The sequence below is a fragment of the Pristis pectinata genome, chromosome 17 (genome assembly GCF_009764475.1).
Source record: "Pristis pectinata isolate sPriPec2 chromosome 17, sPriPec2.1.pri, whole genome shotgun sequence".
Taxonomy (NCBI): domain Eukaryota; kingdom Metazoa; phylum Chordata; class Chondrichthyes; order Rhinopristiformes; family Pristidae; genus Pristis; species Pristis pectinata.
Window position 1 is genome coordinate 39,394,383 of NC_067421.1, and position 23,890 is coordinate 39,418,272.

The 23,890-nt window shown below is 40.5% G+C and overlaps 1 protein-coding gene across 5 annotated transcripts in view; it reads right to left on the minus strand.

The window, feature by feature from the left end:
- arvcfb (ARVCF delta catenin family member b) overlaps nucleotides 1-23,890 on the minus strand; it is a 257,916-nt gene that overhangs the window by 192,894 nt on the left and 41,132 nt on the right. For 3 of the 5 annotated variants that reach the window (XM_052031926.1, XM_052031923.1, XM_052031917.1), the window contains exon 2: nucleotides 21,005-21,063. The exons of the other annotated variants lie outside the window; for them this stretch is intronic. The gene's annotated coding sequence lies outside the window, so the exon portion shown is untranslated. The remainder of the gene's footprint in view (nucleotides 1-21,004; nucleotides 21,064-23,890) is intronic. 5 annotated transcript variants of the gene reach the window in all.

Genomic DNA, 23,890 nt, shown 5'->3' on the forward strand with positions numbered 1-23,890 from the left:
AGGTCTTTCTCTTTACTGCCCACATTAAATTGTGAAGTGATCTTCCATGCTGAGTAGTGATTTATACAATAGCATTGGGAGATGTGTGCAACTGCCAAGATCTTGAGAAAAATTTTAAATTAGTACTGGGTTCCAATTATAACATTTTGGGCATTATGTGTCCTGTTTTATGTACATACAGCTAATACCAAGCATTTTAGGCACTACATTTACTATATTAATGTTATCAGTTTTTACATGGTTTCCAAACAATAAATTCAACTTTGAGTAAGTTTCAACAACTTGCACATTTTGTTCTTCATAATCAAAAGGTGACCAAAATTGAGTTTTACCGGCTAATTACTTTTCTGGTGCAAATCACTGTTGCAATATAGCATGTGTGACAGCCACTTTGGCCAAGCTCCAAAATAGCTAAGAAATCAATGACCAGATAAACTGTTAAAGGACTTGATTGAGAAATAAATATTGGCCTGCACACAATGAGAAGGCACAAAAACCTGAATGTCTTCTGTTAATTTACAATGCAGATTGGTTGCTACTTAATTTTCCCTTCAATAATAACTTTTCAATGCAAATAAGAGTTGGCAGCAAAATCTTGTGTAGCCATGTGTAGCTAACTGTTAGATCTCCAAAAAGCATGAAGGGAAAAGAAAATTGTATTGTAAAGAAAGTAGAACCAGACGACCAATTAAGATAATTCTGGTGTCACCCAACAATTGTGATTACAATGCTTCTAAACCAGGAAAATAGGAGAACTGTGGAACAGACATATCCTGTATCTCAATACTTCGACAGATGATTGCAAACAAGTTATGATGGTACTGGATAAAGGCACGTCATCAAACTCAGGAAGAAAAACAAAGGGGGCATTGGGGTAATGAGCTGTGATAATCTGGGACCAACCACTGCAAGGAAGAGAACGAGCCTAGGTCTCAGAAAAGAGCTTCAGAGACCTGGATCAGATCCTGAACCAATTGTTCCAGTGCAAAAAGTTGAAAATGTTTAGTGATTAGTTAAAAAAAAGAGCTTTTAAAATGCAACTGCAGTGAGTGTCGCTTTGTCTGAAACATTTGTTGACCAGAAGAGTCAACACATCTTTCACAAAAAGGCCATATTCAGCACTATCCCCATTTTGTTTAATTCCCTTGATAGAGAAATTGACCAATCTATTAGCACGAACTGAATGTCAAGTCTCCATAGTCCTTTAAGGAAGAAAATTCCAAAGAATCACTGCCCTGTATCAAGATGTTTTTGTCATCTCAGTCCAAAATGACCTACGGCATATTCAGAGTGTGACTCTTTATGCTCCTCAACCAGGGGGAAGCATCCTTGCTGCATCCAAACTATTAAACTCTAAGAACTGGTTTCCATGATAGGAAAGAAGGCCTAATATGGCAAACTCATCCTCAGGAATGAGTCTGATAAATCCTCATGGTACTCACTCTACAGCAGACATATCCCTGTAAGTTGAGATCGAAACTGTACCCAATACTCCAGATACTTGCACTCAAATGCTCAGGTAAGAGGCCAACATACTATTCACCTTCCTAATTGCTTGCTGCACCTACATCAGATTTTGCCAAGTTAGGTGGAATTGCTCCTCTGTTCCTTCCAATGTCAACATCACCCAATCTCTTGCCATTTAAAAAAAATACTTGTTCTGTTCTAACTGGGTAATCTCACACCTTTTCCCACATTATACTGAATCTGCCAAGTTCTTGCACACTCACTTAACTTGCCTACATTCTCATGAAGTCCCTTTACATCATCTTTCCCCAGGGGTCAGCACTAGGCCCATTGCTACTTGTCATCTACATCAATGATTCAGAGGAGAACGTATAAGGTGTGGTTAGTAAGTTTGCAGACAACACTAAAATAGGTGGTGTCACAGACAGCTGATTGGTTATCAGGAACTGCAGAGGGATCCTGACCAGCTGGGTAAGTGGGCCAAGGAATGGCAAATGTTTAATTTGGATAAGTGAGAGGTGTTGCATTTTGGGAAGACAAATCAAGGTAGGACATTAACAGTCAATGGTAGGGCCCTGGGGAGTGTTGCAGGACAGAGGGACCTTAGAGTTCAGGTATGTGGTTCCCTGAAAGTGGCATCACAGAGACAGGGTGGTGAAGGTGGCTTTTGGCATGCTGGCCTTCAGTCAGAGCCTTGGGTACAGAAGTTAGTTATGGGATGTTGCAGTTGTACAAGAATTAGCAATGCTCCATTTGGAATATTGTGTTCAGTTTTAGTCACCCTGCTACGGGGAGCATGCCATGAAGCTGGAAAGAACGTAGAGGAGATGTTGCCAGGAATCGAGAGACTGAATCCTGGAGAGAGGTTGAGCAAGTTGATGTGTAGGAGAATGAAGGGTGATATCATCATGTTGTCCAATTCATAAGGGGCATAGACAAGGTGAACACAGTCTTTTTTCCCCAGGACTGAGGAATCAACTATAAGGCATAGGTTTAAGGTGAGAATGGACAGTTGACAGGAACCTGAGGGGCAACTTTTTCAACCAGAGTGTGATACATATATGGAATGAAATACCAGAGGTGGTGGTTGAGGCAGGTACAATAAAACAAAAGACACTTGGACAGGTACATGGATAGGAAAAGATAATGGGCCAAACAGAGGCAAATGGGACAAAACTTAGATGAGAATCTTGGTCAGCATGAACCAGTTGGGCCAAAGGGCCTGTTTCTGTGCTGTATGACAATGACTCTTCTCTGCACTCAATCCCACCTAGTTTTGTTTCAGCAGCAAAACTTAAGTTCATTCTTGACACATGGATACCACTGAGAAGAGCAGCATTTATTATTCATCTACTTTTCCTACAACATGGCAACTCACCTTCCTGGAAATTGGACATTTGCCCCCTCAGCCAAATAACTGATCACTGGAGCTTGAGCTCTAGTGATCAGTTATTTGGCTGTGGGGGCAAAAAAAAGGGGTATATAGTTCCTGTGGCTTGTCACTAGTCATAGCTTATCAATGCAAAAAGATTTGATCCCACTCTTTGCTTTCAGTCCAATAACCATTTTTTCCAATATCTGTATATCATTCTCTTCTCCCCCTTTCTATTGGGCAGAAGATACAAAAGCTTGAAAATATGTCCCACCAGGCTCAAGGACAGCTTCTATCCCACTGCTACAAGACTCTTGAACAGACCTCATGATAAATCTCTCATGGCCCTTGCAACTTATTTGCCAACCTGCACTGCATTCTCTGTAACTGTAACACTACATTCTGCAATTGCTATTCCTTTTCTACTACTTCGATGTATTATCTTTGGAATGATCTGTCCAGATGGCATGCAAAACAAAGCTTTTCACTGCATCTCAGTACGTGACAACAATTACCAATTACCAGCATATCCCCCAAACTCTGTGCACTCCAACCTTATTGAACCTCCTCCTGTGTGGAACCTGATGGAAAGCTTCCCAAAAATTCTTATACACCAAATTCACTTGTTCCCCCTCATCTATTCTGCTAACCACATCCTTAAAAGAACCAAAATAAATTAGTCACGCATCATTTCCCTTCCATGGAACCTTGCTGACTCTGTTCAATCCTAATAACCTTTAATGTGTTACTACATCCTTAGTTAGAAATTCCCATGTTTTCCCAATGTTAGGCCGACGGGCTAGTTTCCCATTTTTTCTCTTCGTCCTTCCTTCAATAGTAGGGTCATATATGGCAGATCTTCCACAATTGTTCCTATGGATAACCCCAAAGCTTTCACTACAGGCACCTCTTTCAAGCCTCTGGGATATAGACCAACAGGTCTTTGGGATTTATCAACTTCTCATCTCATCAACTTCTCTAGTATTACTAATTTCCTTCAGTTCCCCTTCTCATTAAACCTTTAGTTTTCTGGCATTTCTAGCAATTTTTTTTTTAAAAGGATCAAGAGCCACAAAATAGTTGTTTATTTCCCCTGTTATTTCCCTGTAATAAATTCTCCCACCTGTCTATCAGGACCTACATTTTTCCTTCTACACACCTATAAGAAAAACAAGCTGAGTAAAAGTGTCTTATCAGTTTACTCACATCTTCCCTTGACTGATTTCTTGGTTCACCTTTCCAAGGTCATTGTCCTTCCAACAGTGCAAAGTTAACTCAATACAAAAGATTTCAAAAAATCTTAATCTGATTTAACTTTATACAAGGTAACATCTGTTGCAAGGTACATTTTGCATGCAATACACACAACAACCACTGTGCACTGATCAAGGAAATTTCTCTTTAGGGTGCTGCATGGCATATCAAGCAGGCTGTTTTATCCTGGATGGGTCAAACTTCTTGGTTTGTTGGTGTTGTACTTATATACACAAAATAGAGGGTATTCCATCACCCTGGAGATAGAGAGCCATGTAGATACCATGTAGATGCCACAGCCAAGAAACCTCACCAGCACCTCTACTTCCTCAGGAGGATAAAGAAATTCAATGTCCCCTTTAACACTCACCAACTTTTATCGATACACCATAGAAAGCATCCTGTTTGGATACATCAAGGCTTGGTATGTCAACTGCTCTGCCCAGGACCGCAAGAAACTGCAGAGAGTTGTGGACACAGCCCAGCTCGTCACGGACACCAGCACCCCCCCCCCCCCCCCCCCCCCCCGGACTCTGTCTTTACCTCTCGCTGCCTTGGCGTAGCAGCCAGCATAATCAAAGACCCCACCCACCCGGGACATTCTCTTCTCTCCTCTTCCATCAGGTAGAAGATACAGGAGCCTGAGGGCACATGCCACCAGGCTCAAGGACAGCATCTACCCCACTGTGATAAGACTATTGAATGGTTCCCTTATGCGATGAGATGGACTCTGACTTCATGATCTACCTTGTTGTGACCTTGCACCTCATTGCACTGCACTCTCTGTAGCTGTGACACTTTACTCTGTACTGCTATTGTTTTTACCTGTACTAACTCAATGCACTCTGTACTAACTCAACGTAACTGCACTGTGTAATGAATTGGCCTGTACAATCTGTATGCAAGACAATTTTTTTCCACTGTACCTCAGTACAAGTGACGATAATAAACAAATACCACACTCCTCATTCAGCCTTTACATCTCAGAAAAACTCTGCAGTGTCAGAAGTCATTTGTCACAGTACAGCTAGCCTCCGACTTACCCTCAGCCAGTTGAGGGTTTTGTCAAAGCTGATCTTCACCCTTCCCCTATTCTTCCAGAGGACATTAATGAAGGAATACTCAAACATATAAATGCCATTGAATGCCACGGGTGAGCAATAAGACTATGCCTGACACCAGTGGCATGATTATTACCTGCCACTCATCAGCCTAAGCCCATGTTTTGCTGCACACAATTGTTGACTGCTTTATCTCATGAGTTTTAAATGGAACAGTTACTGGAATACTCAGGATCTGCAGCAGCATTGTCTTGGGGCTGAGATGATTGACCGCCAACAGCCATTTTATGGAGAGCCCAAGTTCACTCGCAGGAGCAGCCCTGCTGAGCTTCTAGCTACCCGCCACTTCCGTTCTCCATCTTACTCCCACCCATCTCTGATCTCCTGCACTGTACTAACTCACATCAATACAAGTGAGGAACAGCACCTTATTTTCCCTCTAGACATGTTGTAGCCTTCCAGAATCAGTAATAAAATTTTGTAATTTCAGCTATCTCATTCCTCTATTTGCATCAGAACTGGCTGGTTTTGCTGTAGGTTATTTATCTGTAATATTTATTTCAGTTTTCCTTTTGCAGATGTGATGATGTGCATTTCCTCAACTGCTACTGATACCCAAGTTTTAAGCAGCCACATTCATTGAGTCTATCCCACTTCCAGGGTTGCCTTTAGTGTTAAGATGGAGCTTGAACTTCATAAGAACTGTGCGGTGGTCGCTTCTGTCTTTGATATCACAGACAACAGTATCTGCCAAAATTGGGCTGGCAAGAAAAGCTCAGAGATTTAGGCCGCATGTTAACTTTCTCATTACCTGACATGGACCCAATCCGGTAGCCAAGTACTTCAAGGCTCATCCACGGACTGTACCAGTTCAAAGAATCTAACTGTCTATTTGCAACATTCAATGTCATTATGATATTACTCTGAGCATCACAAGTGATCAGAGTCTTAACTGGACCAAATCAAATACTGGAGTTACAGCAACAGGTCAGAGCCATATATTCCATGCAAGTTACTCACCCACTTGTACTTAAAGCCCTTTGCAACCTCTACCGGAGCCCGGCTGAATACTCTGTGCTTGTGTGGTTAAGTGCCATTCCATAGAGTAGTGTAGCAGTTAGCTTAACACTATTAACGTGCCAGTGACCCAGGTTCAATTCCAGCTGCTATCTGTAAGGAGTTTGTACATTCTCCCCATGCCTGCATGGGTTTCTTCCGGGTGCTCCGGTTTCCTCCCACATTCCAAAGATGTACGGGTTAGGAAGTCGTGGGCATGATACATTGGCACTGGAAGCGTAGTGACACTGGTGGGCTGCCCCCAGAACACTCTTGGCAAAAGATGCATTTCACTGTGTAAAGATAACTTGTCTTCCAACAATGAAGTGGCGTAATGCCACCTAGCAAACGCTGGTTGCTTGAAGGGCCGCCAAACTACTACCCTAAACGTCACTGCCTTCACCACCAGTGCATTAGTGTACATCAATTTTCCAAGGATTCTTCAGCTATACCATCTGTATGATCCAGATAGAGAAAGGCAGCAGGAAATGCCACCATCTCAATGTTTCCTCCCATTCTGAACTGGAAGCATAGCTACTCCCCAATGTCAATATCATCACACTCCTACCAAGAAGCACTGAGTGTATCTGAAATGCATCCAGGAGGTTTCCAAACCTTTTGTCAATGGCAACAGAATATATATGGGCCCTGTTAGCAACACCATACCACAAAATACCATCCTGAATGCTCCTTTCAGAACTTTGTGTGCTCCTTTCAGTAGCACACAGAAGCTATGCTCAAACAGCACATCACCTCACAAATTATCCACCTGCCTTGACACCTTCTGCACCACATACATGTCGTCCCCAAGTTACAACAGGGTTCTGTTAACTGTTCTGAACTTGAACAGTTTGCAAGTTGGAAGTGCAGGTGGCAGAAGATGCCTATAGCCCCAGAGCAGCCGGCAAATCCATACTGCCCATCTCCTAAATGCAAGGTGAGGATACGCAAGTTGAGCATTTGTAAACAGCGAAGGACCTGTATGGAAGTCTGCCAGCCCCACTTTGGCCTCAGCCACTCCAGAATCTACAAAACTGGAGTGGAAGTTATTCTCAATTTTGAGGGACTGTCCAAAAGCAAAAAAAAATGCAGTATTTTGCAGTGAATATACAGCATTCAACTAACCATTCACAGACACTCAGTTGATATTTTTTTTTAAATTTTTTTTTATTTACAGCGTGGTAACAGGCCCTTCCAGCCCAATGAGTCCGCACCGCCCATCTTAAACCCAAATAAACTTACCCGTACGTCTTTGCAACGTGGGAGGAAACCAGAACACCCGGAGGAAACCCACGCAAACACGGGAGAACGCACAAACTCCTTACAAACAGCAACAGGAATCGAACCCCGATCGCTGGCACTGTAATAGCGTCGCACTAACCGCTACACTACCGTGCTGCCCCTATATGCTTAGCATGAAGCAATATCATTTTCAATTTGGATTCAAATGCATTATCCACAGCATCTTCCACTTTTGACCCAATACTTCACAAATATTTTACAGACTTTACAATAAAAACATCTGAGAAAATCAACAGAATCTATTTCTACTATGATGAATCCCAACTATAATAATCCATCTCTTAGTTTGCAAGAAACTTCAGATTTTGTGCACAGGGTGACTTCCGCTGCTATCCTCAATAGGATTAAATCTACTCAAGTTGCACTATTTGACTTCCCAAAGCAGTGATTGAAATGATTTATGCCATAAATCGGCTCTCTCCAAATTGCAGGGAAGGCCTAGATATTACAAAGTAGTAATACACTTACTCAGCAACATTACTCCATTTAATCTACCAGACAAGAATGAAACCTTATAACACAACCTAACATTTTTAGTCATTAAACACATCTTCAAGCACCTTAAGGCTTTAATTAAAAAGTTATGTGCCGCCGTGCTTGCACAAATTACTTCAATGTACAGCAAGAGGAATGAACTGCAACAATGATTATATTTCAGAGTATTTTTCCATATAATTCTACCACAATATTATTTAGGCCATCACTCCTGTAATTATCATGCATCATCTGGAGATGAACTCAAATGATCTTAACATTTTCCAGCAATTATCAGCAAGCAATAATTGTTAAGGTCAAATGCAGACAAGATCATGTTCTTTATCACAAAACAGATATCTATGTAATTTTTTTCTTTAAGATACAAACATTTAATCCTGGTCCTCTTATAAATAAATCAAATAGCTATATGACCAACTACAAACCAACACCAGGAAGACCATGAAAGCAAATCAGGAAATATAAAAATTTCCCCCCTCTTTGTATACAACACCCACATTGCTCAAAGTTTGCCAAGAGACAAATATGAATAAATCCAAAGCCAAGCTTTCTTCAAGTTTTGAGAACACTGTTCTATAGAAAAGCAAGTTCTTTGCCTGCTGTGAAAGCAAAAGATTGCAATCATAGGCATTAAAATTGGGGGCAAACCTTAATAGCTGGAGTCAGCGATTCCAACTGGAACCATCAGCTCTCAGCCTTGAAACGTTTGCTACACAGATACTGCCTGACTGGCTTTACGATTCCAGTGCGTTTTTCTGATCTCATAACATCGGAAGCCACAATTCTGCTCGAGATCCATGCTAGCTTCAAGGGGACCAATCCCATTGGTCTCATTCTACATCTCCTTATTTCCCTGCATCCAGCAACTCACTAATTCAATCAACTCTTCTTTGATTCTTTTGGTAATGATCTATTATTGTCACATGTACAAAGATACAGTGAAAAACTTCATTTTGCATGCCATCCAGACAGATCATTCCATACACAAGTACATCCAGATTGTACAAAGGAAAAACAGTAACAGAATGCAGAATATAGTGTTACAGTTACAGAGAAAGTACAGTGCAAGTAGACATAAGGTGCAAGGGCTGTGACAAGGTAGATCAAGAGATCAAGTGTTCATCCTTATCATACATTATCGTACAAGAGATCCGTTCAAGAGTCTTATAACAGCAGGATAGAAGCTGGTCTTTCAGCCTGGTGGCACGTGTTTTGAAGCTTTTATATCTTCTGCCCTGGGGGAGGGGAGGTGTTGGGAGAAGAGACAATGACCAGGGCATTTCCACTGAGACAGTGGGAAGCGTAGACAGACTCACTGGTGTGTGGCTGTTTCTTGCATTCTTCGACAGAGCAGTTGCCACGACAAGCTGTGATGTATCTGGATAGACTCCTCTCACTGGTGCATCTATAAAAATTGGTAAGAGTCATCAGGGACATGCTGAAATTCCTTAGCCTTCCTAGGAAGTAGAGGCTTTCTTGGCTATAGCATTGACATGGTTGGGCCAGAACAAGATACAGGTGATGTTTACAGCTAGCGACCTGAAGGTCTCAACCATCTGCATCTCAGCACCATTGATACTTAAAGGGGCATGTACTCTGCCCCACTTCCTTTAGTCAATGACCAGCTCTTTCATCTTATTGACGAAACATTTTTCATTCATTTTGCCATTTATCTACAACATAGGGCAGTTAGTTAATCTACCAGGACATTTGGGATTTCGAATGAAAATGGAGCACGCAGAGGAAATCCACACAATCTTGGAGAGAATGTGCTAACTCTGCACAGACAGCAGAGGCCGAACCCAGGTCCCTGAACATGAGTACCCAAATGAAAAATCATTTTTAAGAAACAAGTTCCCCACTTCCATTTTTTTCTTAAATACACTGTATGAGTCTCCTACTACAATACTGAGACAACAGTTCAATCAATAGAATTAGTTCCTGTGGTACTGCTTTCACACCAGAGGATTTACAAATATAGTAAATTTGTGGGAATGAAATAATTCCAAAAGAATTACAGGGAATGCAGTTCAGTGATGATATCAACAGTGGACCACGACTCAAATGCAATGCATTATATAAAAGATCTTTGTTGAATAGAATGCAAAAAGAAAACAGTAATTCCATTACAAAAGGTGCTACAACTCACGTTTTGTTTCTGACTCTAAACTATATGTTTAAATTAGTTGCACATGCATGTGGTGGAAGCAATTATGATAACAATGTTGAAGAGGCATTAAGACAGGCACATGCACAGGCAGGGAATGGAGGGATATAGACACTGTGCAGGCAGTTTAAATTGGTTTATTATTGCTACATGTTCAGAGGTAGTGAAAAACTTGTCTTGCATACCATCCATACAGATCATTTCATTACAACAGTGTATTGAGGTAGTACAAGGGAAAACAATACAGAATAAAGTGTTACAGTTAGAGAAAGTGCAGTGCAGGCAGACAATGAGGTGCGAGGCCATAATGAAGTAGATTGTGAAGTCAAGACACCATCTTATCATACTAGGGGACCATTCAACAGCAGGATAGAAGCTGTCCTCGAGCCTGGGGTTTAAACTGGCGTCATGGTCAGCATACACATTGTGGGCCTGTTCCTGTGCTGTACTGTTCTATGCAAGAACTTTTTCATTCTAAGAACTAGTTCCAAGTCACCGCACAATGGCGTGAAGTGTAAAGCAAAGAAATACAGTTTGAAGCTAAGCCGGTACTTCAATAGGTCAAGCATACCTCTCATTCTTCGATGTTATTTCGGACACTAGCTGTATTTAAAACAGGTGAACAACTTGAAAGAAATACTACTCTATTAGCAACAAAAGCAGCATTTCAACATCTGACATTCCCTTTGCACCTGCCATTAGCAAGTCGCCGGGTCTGTTGATAACTGGCAGAGGATACAATCCAGTGCATTTTTCTGCCAGAGGCCAAATATTCTGCCATTCAATTTCCTACAGAAGATCTGAAACAGATTGAGGAAAAATGAAGCTTATGGTGCAAATTTAAGCACAGTAAGCATTTATATAGGAGGCATCAGTTAAATATTTCAAAAGAGATTCTTCATTTAGAACTGAAAACAAATATTTTAGCAGAATCAGAAAATAATGGGGAAGAAAATGAACAGTCATACCCCAATTGCAGAGGAAGTCTCTGGGTTCAATGACCATATACTTCCTTAAAACCAAGGAAAGGAATTGTCAAATCAACTATTTTGTTGAGGCAATACATAGATACATTTTGAAAATTCATCAAATATGTAATGCTAAGAAATACCCATACAAGACTTTTGCAGATGAAACCTGTGGGCACTGGAACTCCATGGCTATGTCAGTCTTGCAATGGCCACAATTTAAACTCTGAATTGTGCAAAATCAAGTCCCATGAATAAGCCTATCCACAACTCCTGTGCATTTTGTCAAATGGTAAAGTGTAACAATGTACAATGACATCCTTACAGGACAAAGGTATGGACATTTTCTTGTCATCTTAGAGTATGTGACCCTCAGCAGAGCATGACTTAAACACGCTTTTCAAAATGGAATACAACTACTCTACACAGACATCGGTGTGGATCTAATCATGGTGTGGAATACAGCTTTCCAACCAAGTCTGGAGTTAACTGTCCTCTCCTCTCTGGCCTTGTTCATGTGTGTCGAGCTATTTGCTGAATCCATTAGAAAGGATTTGGTTTAAGATGGGTGACTGAATGAGGCAGTGAAGGCATTCCGGTCAAAGCCTCCTTAGATGTCACTGCCACCACCTGTTCGTCTGCAAAGTGATAAGAATCTACGAACAGTTTCAACTAGCATTGAAACAGAACAGTACAGTGCAGGAACAGGCCCTTTGGCCCACCATGTCTGTACCAACCATGATACATTCCAAATTAATTCCATATGCCTCCACATGGTCCATATCCCTTTATTCCCTGCACACCTAAATTCCTCCTAAACATTGCTATTGTATCAGTTTCTATCACCTCCCCTGGTAGCATGTTCCAGGCACCAAGTACTCCAAACTTTCCCCCTCTTACCTTAAACCTGTGCCGTCTAGTATTTGACATTTCAACCTTGAGAAAAAGACAGACTACCTGCACCTCAATTTTATACACTTCTACAAGGTCAGCCCCTCAGCCTCCAATGCTCCAATGGAAACAACCCAAGTTTACCCAACCTCTTTACAGCTAATAGACTCCATTCCAGACAACATCCTGATAAACCTCTTCTGTACCAACTCCAGCCTTGGAGGCCAAAGTTAGTCACAATAAAAATGAGGCCATATTCTTTAGCAATTAGTCCAACTGATCCTGTGCCCCCTTCATTATGGAATCCAATGACCTGAAGATGCCAGGAATATGGTCAGAAGACCAGAACAGGTATTATGAACTGGATAAAGAATATGATCAAGGTGAAGTGGAAACTGGGATTAAAATAACAAGTCTCACTCTGTCTTAGGAAAGAGTTATTGTGTGGAAGATGTTCTTGGTGTTATACATGGCACACATGGCCCAAACACAAATCCTCCTATCAGGCAGTCACCCAAGTCATCTTCTAGTTTATCTAGAGTAGGAGGGCCTTTCTCCACTGAGCCTTTATGGTGACTACACCATGCTTCAGTCTATCAGGCATAGTCTTGGAGCATGGAATGTGCCAATCCACAATATTTAATTGTGGACAGCACCTTGCACTGGGAAACCAGCTAGATCATACACCTTAACTAAATAGGTATCACTGGTCTGTGTCTCTCCATCATTCTCAAGAACTTCTCCAAAGATTTCTCCAGTGACCCCCCCAGTCCACCAATACCCACTACTTCAACAACCAGAACAAGAGCAGCAGGAACATGGTTCTGTCCAAGTCATGCACGAACCTAATTTGGAAATAAAACATTGCTCATACTTGGTGTGGCAAATTTCTTTACATTCTCCTCCTAAAGCTTTGCAAGAAGATTCGTTTGAGCAACTTACACTGCTCTCCGAAAGAGATATCACGTATATTGGATAGGTATTTTTCACAAAACAGCTGATGGGTCATGCTTTAAGTAGCACTAAGCAAAATAGCACAGGTGCTGAAAATGTAGAAACACTCAGTTGCACAGCATGAAACGGTTATCATAAGAACATTAGAAGTCACTTTTTCTGTGACTTTCTTGTGGAATGGCAGAGTACATATCCCATGTTGGTGCATATGAACAAAATCAAACCATTTTAAGTCTTTTTATATTAAACATTTAAGTTCATAAACTGTTCAAATTATTAATTTGTCAACTATTGAGATAATTTGCAGAAGGTTCTAACCAAAGCCATGCAATCCACAAGCTTGAGATCAAAGCAATTAAAATTATATATCATTCAAGAATGGAGGGTTATCTATTTTGCATCCAAGATAACACAGCAATTGTCTCAGTCAGTCTGAGAAAGGTTAGGAGTAAGGTGAAATTAACCACAGTAACAGACAATAGGCAAAAGTGCACACTTTCTCGACTAAATGCTGCTCCCATGCTCGTGGCACAGCACGTGATGGTTCACATTATGGTTTTGTACAAGCAGAGGAAAGCTGTCTTTTATTGCAGTGGGTTCTGCAGTTTTAAATACGGTAAAGCTCAAGTGCAGACAAGCTACATGACAAGTTACCTAGAACCATGTAAAATACGGAGACAGTAATAGCAAACTGCATCAATGACATGCACATTAAAATCTCCAGATCTGCTCAGATGTAAATGAAGGTTTACTACCACAGCAAATGATATTGAAGCTTACAATACAAAGGATGTATTCAGCATATTTTGCTTGTGTTTGTTTTCCGAGAGTAATCAATTTAGTTTCCACCCCAGGTTTTTCTCCACATGAAATATCTTCAAATTCACATCGAGGGACCAAGAATATGAAGTTTCACTTCAGACAGAACAATTGTTCTCAATTAAAATTCCAAACAAGCCTGCAGTAAGATTTTTTTAAAAATTTGATACACCAAATGCTAAAACACCGGTTGATAGTTTCAACAACCAAAGACAAAATATTTTAGAAAAGAGTAACTAAATCATTCTGTTATCAGAGATGGTGGCAATCTTATGGAGTAAAGCCAATCAACAAAGTCAGAAAACTAGAACAAGGGCAACTGTAGGGAAGAGAAAGGAGGGGAGGGGGGCAAAAAAGGCCAAGGGAAGAATAAAGTAAATATTTTTTTTAAAAAAAGGACAACACAGTAGTGCAGCTGGAAGAGCTGCTGCCTCAGTGCTAGGGACCGAGGTTCAATTGCATCATCCAGTGCTGCCTGTGTAGAGCTTACATGTTCTCCCTGCGACTATGTGGGTTTCCTCCTACGTGCCAAAAAATATCTCGGTTAGTTGGTTAATAGGCTGCTGCAAATTGCTCTTAGTGTGTAGGTAAATCACTCTAAACCGGTACTTCAAGGTACCAGAATAATCCAAAATTGGAGATTGAGCCCAGAGTGTGACACAAACACAAATGAATAACGTTTGAAATTGATTTTAAGATGCTTCTTGGAGTTGAGAGAAGTAGAGTGCGCTTTCAGGAGAAAATTCTACAGCCTAGTGCCAAAGTAATGTAAATCACAGCTGCCAATCTCAAAAGTTCAACCAGATGAATCAAAGAGATATAGGTGTATAAAGCAGTTGCAGATACAGAGGAGCAAATCAATGGAGTTAAACAGATGAGTACTTTAAATCTAAGGCATTATTGCAGCAGCAGCCTTTGTAAATCAGTAAATACAGATGCAAATGGATGAACAACAATTGAGCAATTTTGGTTGAGGCAATTAGTGTGGATTAACTGATGGGAGGCCTGCTAGGAAAGCAATGGAAAAGTCAAAGCTCGGCAAGGCAGCTAAAGAGCTGAAGTCTCATCCATGCAATTCTCATCCATCCATCGGGGCAGAGCCAAGTGATGTTGCAGACCAAGATGAAAGTGGTCTGGCTCAACTTCAGCTAATCTCCTGTAATGAAGTGTGGAATAGAATGTAGGGAAGATGGGCCTTGGAAGGGTGATATTGTACTGAGAGCAGGTCTGCTCTTTGTTTCAAAGTAACAAATGAAAACTAACAATTTAAATTTAATAACAATAATACAGGAATTAGTACGATTCCAAAAAGGTGTTAAGTGGTTGGGGGGGGGGGGGGGAAGATGGAAAGACATAGTAAAATACATTGCTGAAAAGAACAGTGATCTTAAAAGATCACAATTTAAAGCAGTGGCTACTTTGGGAAACACCTTCAATGAGACCATCCTACACGGTAGCGTAGCTGTTAGCGCGACGCTATTACAGCACCAGCAATCGGGGTTCGATTCCCGCTGTCTGTAAGGAGTTTGTACGTTCTCCCGTGTCTGCGTGGGTTTCCTCCGGGTGCTCCGGTTTCCTCCCACATTGCAAAGATGTACAGGTAGGTTAATTTGGGTTTAAAATGGGCGGCGTGGACTCGTTGGGCCGGAAGGGCCTGTTACCAGGCTGTAAATAAAATTTAAAAAAAAATTAAATTAATGCAGTGCCACCTGCACTTACATATGACCACACACAAGATTGGGCTCAGATGCAGGTGACCTTTCACTCTCCTCCTCTGTTCCCAAATCCCTACCAAGTTTCCCCGATCTCTAACAGACCCCCACCTCCCCCTTCATTATTCTCAACACTGGTGCCCCACGAGGCTGTGTCCTCAGCCCTCTACTCTACTCCCTATACACTCATGACTGTGTGGCTAGATTCTGCTCTAAGTCCATCTACAAGTTTGCAGATGATACCACCGTTGTAGGCCGTTTCTCAAATAACAATGAGTCAGAGTACAGGAAGGATATAGAGAGCTTAGTGGAATGGTGTCATGACAACAACCTTTTCCTCAATGTCAACAAAACTAAAGAGCTGGTCATTGACTTCAGGAAAGGGGGCAGTGTACATGCATCAATGGTGCTGAGGTCAAGAGGGTTGAGAGCTTCAAGTTCCTGGGAGTGAACATCAACAGCCTGTCCTGGTCAAATCACATACATGCCACAGCCAAGAAAGCTCACCAGCGCCTCTACTTCCTCAGGAGGCTAAAAAAAATTTGGTTTGTCCCTTTTGACTCTCAACTTTTACAGATGCACCATAGAAAGCATCCTATCTGGATGTATCACGGCTTGGTTCGGCAACTGCTCTGCCCAGAACTGCAAGAAACTGCAGCGAGTTGTGGACACAGCCCAGCGCATCACAGACACCAGCCTCCCCTTCTTGGACTCTGTCTTTACCTCTCGCTGTCTTGGTGAAGCAGCCAGCATAATCAAAGACCCCACCCACCCGGGACATTCTCTCTTCTTTCCTCTTCCATCGGGTAGAAGATACAGGAGCCTGAGGGCACGTACCACCAGACTTAAGGACAGCTTCTACCCTACTGTGATAAGACTGTTGAACGGTTCCGTTATGCAATGAGATGGACTATGACCTCATGATCTACTTTGTTGTGACCTTTCACCTTATTGCACTGCATTTTCTCTGTCGCTGTGACACTTTACTCTGTACTGTTATTGTTTTTACCTGTACCACCTCAATGCACTCTGTACTAACTCAATGTAACTGCACTGTGTAATGAACTGACCTGTACAATCGGTTTGTAAGACAAGCTTTTCACTGTACCTCGGTACAAGTGACAATAATAAACCAATAAACCACTTCCGATCAAGGCCACCAGCTACATACCTGCCCCCTTTCCCAACCATTCTTCAATTCCCGACTCCTGTAGGAACTGCACTCAAAAATGATGGGAGTCACTGACTCAAAAGGCATTGCAATGAAGAACATTGCTTTGTACGTGGGTCAGAGAGAAGGAAGATGACAAGAATGAGAATGACAAGTGGAAGAAACTCAAAAGGATGGGTTCAAAACTGGCACACATTTCAGGGATAGCAACAGAAAGTAAGCCAAGGAATAACAAAAGAAACATTTTTTGGAGTTGTTTTTTCTGACCCAGATCTTCACAACACATTTAAATTTTGTCCAAAAGAACTAAATGATCAGAGCTCAGAAACGTCAAAATGTAAATCAAAAAATATGAATGTTTAGTCACTATTTAATAAAAGCAGTGGCAAAGTAACAATTGTTGCAGGAACCAAGAGTTGCATTTAATAGATTTTTGAACTGAGGCCCACTAATGGCTTCCAAGTGGTTCATATTTGACAATACATTAGCAACCCAAGCTGTACAATTTTGAAAACATCAGTTTTGAGAATTTCATGCCAATGAAATGAAAGGGCAGGCTTATGTTAAACATTTAAAGACTTAAGATATGTAAATATTATAATACTGCATGGTTTCAATGGCTCCCAAGTGATTCATCTCCAAGTTCAGGATATTATGGTCATGTTCAATTTCTTTTTTCTAAATGAAGTGCTTGAAAATCGATAGTCAGCTTAAAAACTACTTCTTCATGAGGAAGAGATCATATTCAGAAAAAAATTGAATATTAGATTCTAATAAAAATTAACTTATTAACAAAGGAAAAAAGTGACAGTAATGCGAAATACTAACAATTTAGTTCCAACTGCCCCCGTCACTCAAGCAGAAAAGACAACTTGGAAAATTCCTGTTTTTTTTCCCCCCCAATAGAATACCCATAGAATCAGTTGTACAGCACAGAAACAGCCCTTCAACCCACATCTGTGCTGACATTATTGCTCATTTACACCAATCCCATATTCCTGCATTTGATCCATATCTGTCTCTGCTTTGCCTATTTAAAAGTGTCTGTCTAAACACCTCTTAAGTGTGGTCACTGTTTCCAATTCCACCACCTCTTCCGGTGGCAAGACCCAGATATCCACCACAGTGTAAAAAAACTCCCCTGAAATCCCCTTTAACTCCTTTTCACCTTAGACTTATGTCCTCTTGCTTTTGATACCCCAACCATGGGAGAAAGATTTTGACTACCTACTCTATGCCTCTCACAATCTTGTACATTTCTACCTACAGCCTCCTTCATTCTAAGGAAAACAAGTCCAGCCTAACCGGTAACTAGAATCCTCCAATCCAGGCAACATCCTGGTGAATCTCCTCTGCGCACTCACCACAACCCCATCCTTCATACATTATGATGACCAAAACTACACAATACTTCAAATGCAGTCCAACTAGTGTTTTGTAAAGTTGCAATATAATGTTCCAACTTTAGTATTCTATGCAAGCATGTCATATGTCTTCTTCACTACCCTGCCAATTACCACTTTCAGGGAACAATTTATTTGAAGACCAAGCTCCCTCAATACATTAACATTCTTTAGTACCCAACCATTTACTGTTTCAACAGTTCTGTAATTTGAAAAAGTCTAATTCACCAATTAGTATTTTTTTCTCCACAATATACATTAGACTCAATTAGATTTTATAGATTCAAGCTTACATGCCTCTTGGGCATGCCACTGTTTCAGTGCTTTTATAAACTGAGGCATGTGGTTTCCCAACAAACTCATACGACCCAAAATGAAGCCAAAGGGTCACTTTGACCTATCCATCAAAACCAACACACTTTTCAGAGGATTGTGTTAAGTTGAAATACCATATGAAACAGGACGATGATATGCAAGGGAAAGGCATGGCATTTCCTTCAAGATGTAAACAATCTTGAACAAAAATAAATGCATTTGATCATAACCCAGAAAATAAATCTAAAGCTCAGAGAAACAAAGGGCTGCAGATGCTCGAATCCAGATGAAAAACACGATGATGCTGGAGGAATTCAGCAGGCCAAGCAGCATCCGTGGAGAAAAGCAGGCAGTCAACGTTTCGGGTCAGGACCCTTCTTCAGGACTGAAGATAGGAAAAGGGGAAGCCCGATATATAGGAGGGTAAAGCAGAGCAGTGATAGGTGAACAAAAGAGGGGAGGCGCAGTGGGCACAGGGTGGTGATAGGTAGATGCAGGTAAGAGATAGTGATAGGAAGGTGCAGGGGAAGGGGGAGAGCAGATCTACTGGGGGATGGGTCAAAGGTAAGTGGAGAGAGGAAAAAAGGTAGAAAAAGAGGCTAGGAAAGGGAAGAGGAGAAGCAGCATGGTTGGTGGGGGGGGGGGAAAATGTGGGGATTACTTAAAGTGGGAAAATTCAATGTTCATGCCACCTCCCCTCTTTTGTCCACCTATCACTGCTCTGCTTCTCCCTCCTATATATTGGGCTTCCCCTATCTTCAGTCCTGAAGGGTCCTGACCCGAAATGTTGACCACCTGCTTTTCTCCACAGATGCTGCCTGGCCTGCTGAGTTCCTCCAGCATCATCGTGTTTTTAAATCTAAAGCTCCCATCTGCAGGCACACTGTTCCATCAATTCTCCCATATGTACTGGGAAGCCCACAAACTACTTAGCTTCAGTTCACCACCAATGACTTGTTACTTTGTCTTGCATTAAACTAAAGAATTTAAACAATGTTTTCCCATGCCACAACTCAAGACCCCATGAGTGGAATGCTACAATAACCAGCCAGGTAAATTATACACTTGCTTACAAAAAGGCATGTAATCTTTACTGTGGGCGATATTTCAACTGTGTAGCTTTCCTAAGAGTGCAACAGAAACAACATTATTAATTCACTGCACCTTACAAAATCTCAATCAATTGGGCTTTTCTTAAAGTGGGGTTACAAATCAAACTAATTAATCATTAGATTCCTACTTTGATTGTTAAAATTAAAATTCTTAATAACAATGTTTTCAAATTATTCAGTCTTTTCTGTTACAAAAGTTAAAATAAAAACTTATTTTTCCAATGGGTTTAGATAAATATTCTTACTGCCCATCTAACGAGCCATATCACCCAGCAACACTGCAAATGTATTTTTGAAATACATTTACGTACAAGCCTTTGATGGTGGCATGAGTTACCATAGCTTCTAAAAAGGTAAACAAAATCCATTGTTTTCTAATGAAGAAATAGTCTAAAACTAAGCAAATTGTGCTAACATTGATTTGGTCTCAGTTGGGCCAATTCTGGACAGCACACATTAGACATCAAAGCCTAGAAGCAGATGGAAAGGGCATTAAGTCATATCACTCGAAGTGCTGGCAGAGGGACAACTGTGTCATTCTGTACATCATGAACTCTTGGTCAGCGATTTATCAGAAGGGATATCATTAAGTGGTGCATAAAGTTATAATATGCTGAACAGTTAATTAAAAACTTGATTAGAAGACAAATTGTTATCATATTGTATCATATATGTTATATCATTTTGTCTTAGAGACAAAAATGTTATCTTTGCTGTCCTCATGATGCTTCAGATTTCTAATTTAAAAATAATGGATGTCAAGTCAAAAACCCATGGTTCAGGATGACCAAACACCTAATCAAAGATATAGGCTTTCAATATCCTAAATAAGAATGAAAATAGCAATTCCAAAAGTCATGATCATTAAGGCTGCATTTCACCAACAACACTGATCAATAGACCTGCAAATTTATTATTGCATTTCTGGAACAAAACAAGATTACAAAAAAGTTTCTTCAATAGGGAAGGATGAAGTCCAAAGACGAGTTCAATAAAAGGTGAAAAAAATTGGCGGACTGATGACTTACTATGCTGATCTATGAAGGAGCATTAAAAATAAATCAGTGTTGTCACATGGCTTAAGCATCAGGAATGGTGGATTGCACCCAACCCCCTCCTTCAGTCAAGAGGCTAATTTAAAAAGCGCAGCGTGGGAAAGGAGGATCAAGAAAAGAATTTTCCATTGTTGCTTGAGTGGCAGCAAAAAAAAGAATTAACTTTCAGGACTAATTCCCCCCCCCCTTCAAAACACTGAATGGGAACCATGTTTTACGTATTTATACATTACGCATTGTCGAAATAACAATGTGGTTCATCATGTACAGTGTACTTCATGCTTTTGAGTATACTTGTGCTGCAGTTATAGCCCGACATGTGTTACCTGGACTTTGACAGCATATAGCTGAATCTCAGTAAATGGTGAATGGTGTCCATCCAGCTAGGCGTTATCTGTTTTTAAACAACTAGAATTGCTACTTCACTTACCCAAGGATGTCTATGTATCTTGGGAGAGCGCTCTGATATGTAGTTATGCAAGCTGCTGCCTGAAAAAAAATAAACAACTTATTAATTACTGATTGGAAGATTTTAGTAAATCTAATCAATATTCAAAAAGATGTAAAGGTGTGATTGAGAAGTTGCATTGCAGAGAATGGATTGCGAGAAGAAAAATAAATTCTATTTTATAAGATTAAGCATTCACCTAAATTATCATGGTGAAATACAAGACTCTTTGGTCTACATTAGTTTACAATGATTTACAAACATAAACAAGGCCTGAAACAAAAAAAAGCTTTTCAATACCAACAAGTCATTTTGGACTTCAAAGCAACTTCAGGTAATTAGTTTTAAACAAGGTCACATTTCATTGCTCCAAATCAGTGCTTGCTCACTATCAGCCTCGTGCTACTCATATTTAATGAATATGAGCATCTGGCCCTGCAGGATTTTAGTCCACCTTGCATTAATTGCAGCCGTCAGAAACTACCACCATTCCAGTCTACTACATTGGAATCATGCCAGAAACTCAAAATATAGATGTTGATTTTGCACATTTCAAGCTTCTCTACCCACAAATGTTGTCCAAAACTGGCAACAACGTCATTTTATTGTAGTTTACATCCAATTGGGCATCCAACATCTGCACAAAAAAAAATCCTGAACAACTTTTCAAAAAGTATCCTTACAATGGTGGTAAGCAGAGATCAAGGGTTTAACAGCTTTTATTATCTTTTTCAGTTCATTACAATCCTGTTGCAAACTGAGTTAAAGGATATAACAAAAACATGCTGGAGATCCTCTGCAGGTCAGGCAGTCGATGTGGAGAGAGAAACAGTTAAAATTTTAGTTCAATGACCTTCCAGTTTCTGTAACATTTCAAAGACTGTTCTCTTTCACTGAAGTTCCAATATGGAATCAAGGAAGGATTGGTGACCTGAAGCATCAATTGCATTTTTCCTCTCTTCACAGACGCTGCTGAGTCCCTCCAGTATTTCCTGTTTCTATTCTGAAATATGAGAATCCAGTTTTTTTTTGCTTTAGGCTGAAGGAGAAAATTGATTAAATTTGCCCATCTGGAAATGCTACCAAGACAATCCAGGGCAAAACTGAAGAGACTTTCAACCATTTTGTTACTTTTAACTTCCATCAAAAGCTGAAGTAGAATATTTTGCAAACTCCAACTCTTCTCAAAAGGAGTGACTTGCACAAGAGCTTTTAACTAGCAAATCTTTGTATGAGACTTTAGACTGCACATAGAGCAACCAGAACAATGGATATTTACATTGGAGCATTATGCTTTCAACATCTGATATCCAATGGATGTACTTTTCTCAGATGTGACCGAATCAGCCATCCTGGTCAATTCCTTCCTTCCCCATTGGCCTAGGGAAACATGTACTACTGTAGTGAACTCAACATAATTCAACTTAGAAGATCCCTCTTCCACATACGTGTGACACGATGTAGTGTTATCAGCTGATCTTTTATAAGAAACTGCTTTAATTTTTGTCTATACCTTCCCTTGCATCACTTTTGAGAGCTCAAACACCATATTGCTTTTCAACTGGTCTAATGTTACTAATATGAGCTAGTTTTTTTTTACAATATACAAGGTGATTTATTGTCAAGGATTTTATACTGCTTTAGTGAGCAAGGGATGATATAATCTAAAAATTTTGAAGACAAATCCTTTAACTTAAAGAAATTTGACTCCAACAAAGTGATATGAAAGTGATAATAGAAGAGGAAGGAAACCTTAAACAAGGTGGTTTAGGGACTGCAGCACTGACTGACAGTTGCTGCTTGGAGCAGGAAACGTATCAAGAACAGATCAGATGGATGGTTATAAGGAACAGGAAATGAAGTACTTGGAACTGCAGTCATGGAATCAGAATACTTGTATCAATGCCAAACAAACAATGGACAAGTTCAGCCAAACGGCCAATTTTCACATTGTAATTTTTTTAAAAAAAACATACAGCTTCAAAAACATTTTCTTCAGATTCCCAGAAGATTCAGGATGATGCACTTCCACTTGAGGCAGCTAATGAGGTCAATGTGGCATCTGCAGATTCTGCCAGAGATGGGTGGATAGCTTGGAAGATCATATCCTCATTATGTCATTTACAAAGCATGGACAAAATGGTTCTCCAATGCCATCCTGAATGCTGCTCCTCCATTCAGAGTGATAATGGGCCAAAAACTCCCACGAATTTGTGGGAATGTGACATTTTTAAAAGCCATTTTGAGAACATCCTTGAAACTTTTTCTCTTCACCTGGTAATCTTTTGCCAAGACAGACTCAGTAAACATTTGCCTCTTCTGTACTCTGGTGTCAGGAACATGAACAACTTTGCCTGACCAGAGCTAGCTGTGTAATCAGGCCCTCAGTGCTGGGGATATTGGCCTGGGAGAAAATTGTGACAACGGATATAAAGGATTTTGCAGAGACAGCAGTGATACTATCTACTCAGGTGCTTTGAGATGCATGTTGCAGGCAATCTATATTAGAACCATACAGATAGCAGGGACCACTACTGCCTGGTAAACCACAAGCTATGTGCTACATTCAATGCTTTGATATTACACTTTTCAAGAGACAACCAAAGTCTTTTGGCTATTGAAGGTTATGTTGAATTTCATCAATATGCCTTGTCTGAGAGCTCCTGCAAAACAGAAAGTGGCCCATATTTTCCAAGTGCATCTTCACCGATCGAGAAACGTGTTGTACAGCAGGGGAAGGTTGTTGAAAGATGTTTCACAGAATAGAAATGCCCAATCTCACATGCTTCAATGAACAAATTGAAATGATTTGGAAATATGACTTTGAAATATGCCTTTGAAATATGCCACGAGAGTCATCTGAATACT